The sequence below is a fragment of the Poecilia formosa genome, unplaced genomic scaffold (assembly GCF_000485575.1).
Source record: "Poecilia formosa unplaced genomic scaffold, Poecilia_formosa-5.1.2 Scaffold687, whole genome shotgun sequence".
In the NCBI taxonomy this organism is placed as follows: Eukaryota; Metazoa; Chordata; class Actinopteri; order Cyprinodontiformes; family Poeciliidae; genus Poecilia; species Poecilia formosa.
Genome location: NW_006800626.1, coordinates 81,714 through 84,627, shown reverse-complemented (window position 1 = coordinate 84,627; position 2,914 = coordinate 81,714). Strand labels below are relative to the sequence as shown.

The 2,914-nt window shown below is 40.3% G+C and overlaps 1 long non-coding RNA gene across 2 annotated transcripts in view; it reads left to right on the top strand.

The window, feature by feature from the left end:
• Nucleotides 1-1,149, top strand: part of LOC107834610 (uncharacterized) — a 2,510-nt gene extending 1,361 nt beyond the window's left edge. For both annotated transcript variants that reach the window (XR_001660416.1, XR_001660417.1), the window contains exon 3: nt 890-1,149. This is a non-coding gene — a long non-coding RNA (uncharacterized LOC107834610). The remainder of the gene's footprint in view (nt 1-889) is intronic.
• Nucleotides 1,150-2,914: the final 1,765 nt, after the last annotated feature.

The following is a 2,914-nucleotide window of genomic DNA, read 5'->3' as shown; positions in this document are numbered from 1 at the left end:
GTGTTCATCAATCGGGCCTTAATCTGATCCGCAGTCGTGTCATTAAAGTGTCTCCTCCAATCTGCCCCAAGAGATTCACAGCTGGATCTACGGCAGAGCGATGGATCTCATCAAACGAGCCTCCGATCGGGTTTTGCTGCCTCTGGCCACAGTTTTTTTCAGCTGGCATTCAAAGTTTCAGTTTCCATCTCCTGAATGGCCAATCTGTATTAAATACCGTAATATTATTGCCACTCAGATAGAGAAGAAGCGCGGAGACTGTTTTTACCAATCATACGGTCAATCAGGACGCAGAAGCAGCGATACCGTGAAAGATGAACCCGTTACAGCGAGGGGTCACTGTATATGAAATAATTTATAAAAAGCAACTGAGTAATTTGTAGAATGGCTGTATATCTGAGTTTATCTGGACTTCATTCTCATGCCTGTCCTCATAATGCCTCAGCATTGAAGAGGCGGATTTATTTAAATAAGACAGTTTAGTCAAATATATGCAACACTTAACCTGCAGAACAAAATATGAAAGTAAACTAAATTCAGCTGAATTTGGATTCAGATAGATCAAGTAGAAACTGGAACCGGATGAAACAACAAAAATGAAAACAAATTTATTTTCCAATATAAGATCAAAATGGTCCCACACTGAGGAAACCTTTTGTTTGAAACTGCTAGATGACAATGTAAAAGATCAAGAATTTGTTTGGCAAATCCTTTTGACAGATTTGCTTCCTTATAAACACAGTTTGGCGTTTTAATGTCATTTGGAAACAGTTCCTGTATTAGTCACGTGACTTGCTGAAACCAATACGCGCACCGACACGGGTGTTGGTCTATGGGCTTGATGCATGCGCCGGTGCGTCGGTGTTGCTGGACCCATCACTACTAAAAGGATTTCACCTGTGGTGTTAAGATTTGGTTTCCCCACCAGGCTGGGAGACTTCCTGCAGCCCATGAACAAAACTGTTCCCACTCTGATCTGACTTTTGTCAGCATATGAATTGCAGCAACTAATAAACTCACCTGACAAACACACTGAACCACCCTAGTTCGGGGGTTTATGAACTGAATGGTGTGGCTTGTTGCCGGAACTACAGAACTGATTTACGTTTGTTTGATTTGTTAATCGTTTTTCCTTGTGTATTATTGTCTTCTATTTAATATGGCCATTTGAATGTTTTTTTCCCTTTCTTATTGTAATGTAGATAATTAATCACTGAATACAAGGCACTCACATCTGCAACTTCTAGTCTGTCTACTCCTTTGAGTCGTATCTTGACTTCTGAGAACTAGCCCATTGATGACCTTGTTGGTCATGATCTATTTTCAGTTATTTAGAAATATAATATACTGTTAACACAGATATGCTACATTATAGTTTTACAGAATCATAAAATTCTGACTTTGATCTCAGATTTTAATTTCTCAGGCCTTTCAACACAATGGCTACATCATGCAAACATTCTCAGTTTTTACCAATGCCTTGACAGACACTCAAGTCTCTCTCTCTACTACTTTGACAGCATTCTCCTTCTACCTCGGCGGCTCTGTGGCATTCTCTAATCCTGGCATTTCTTCTCTTCTTGCAATCTTGTGATTTTTACTTGCCTTCAGACTCTTACAGTCCAATTCTCCTCTTCCATTTTAACCATGCAGCTTATTCATCCCCTTAGCAGGTATTCTCAGTCTTCCTCTTTTGCGTTTCTAGTTTTCTTTGTTTCTTAGGTTTCAGCTTGGTCCCAGTCATCTATAAAAATAAAATGCATACATGCCTTGTGAGCTTGGAGAATGTGGAACAAGAAGCTCTGAATCTTCCATCTTGTTTGGTGTGGGGCAAGCATGGCTGCCTCAATAAGGTCCAGCTGTCCGTCTGCTCTCGCTCCTTGGCCGAACTTCAACCCTCCTTCACCTTCAGCTCGTGACTTCTTCGATATCCATTCAGTCTTTGGCATCCTCTCCATCACCAGTGTCCGGCCCCAGACGTCTCTAATCTTCATACATTCTGGCAGCGTTTTCCTCCTGGGCTCTGAGCGCGCCAAAGACTTTCATTTGTCAATTAAACTTTCTAAGACCCTCTCTCTCTGTGAGTCTTTCTAGGTTGAATTAGTTTTGTTCATATTTTGGTTAATTTTTAGGTGCAGAATTCAAAAAGATCAAAGTATTGTGATTTAGCATACATTGAATGGATAATACTCCTCAGAAGAAACCATTTTCAAAAAGTGTTTTCTATTATCCTTGAACAATAAATAACTATAATTTTCTCCCAACTTTTGCTGTTGTCATTTGGTGGACTAGCTTAAATGCCACCGTGATGGAATACAGTAACTTGTAAACAGATGATTTAAACTGCTTGTGTGGGGACAGAAAAAAATTAGACTTCAGTTTGAAAGTCTAATGAATTGATTCATTGTCATGATGTGGTGTTGGGGTGCAGTGAGGAAGGAGGCCATGGACCCCAGTAAGAGATGAAACGTAGATTTAATAGTGAAGATGCTCAAAGACAGTCCAAGAATCTGACAGCACAGCAGAGCAGGAAGCTAAAGCTCAGCACCGGTAGCAACAGTGAACAGACTGACAAACGAGAGCCTCGGCGACTCTGGACTTCACGGCTCTACTGAGATGCCAACGACAAAACTCGACCGACAATGACAAGGATCCGACAAGAGACAAAGACAACAGGTGGGTTTAAATACAAAGGGAGACAAGGAACAGGTGACACTTAATCAACGAGGAGAAAGACAAAACAGAGAAACAAAACCTAAAAATAAACACGCAGAAAAGTCAAATCTTTACTTTCATAAACATCAAAGTCAAGGATGTATTTATACAGGTCCTTCTCAAAAAATTAGCATATCATGAAAAGGTTCTCTGAACGAGGAAGTAACCTCATCATCTGAATCAACAAAGTAACTCTGAA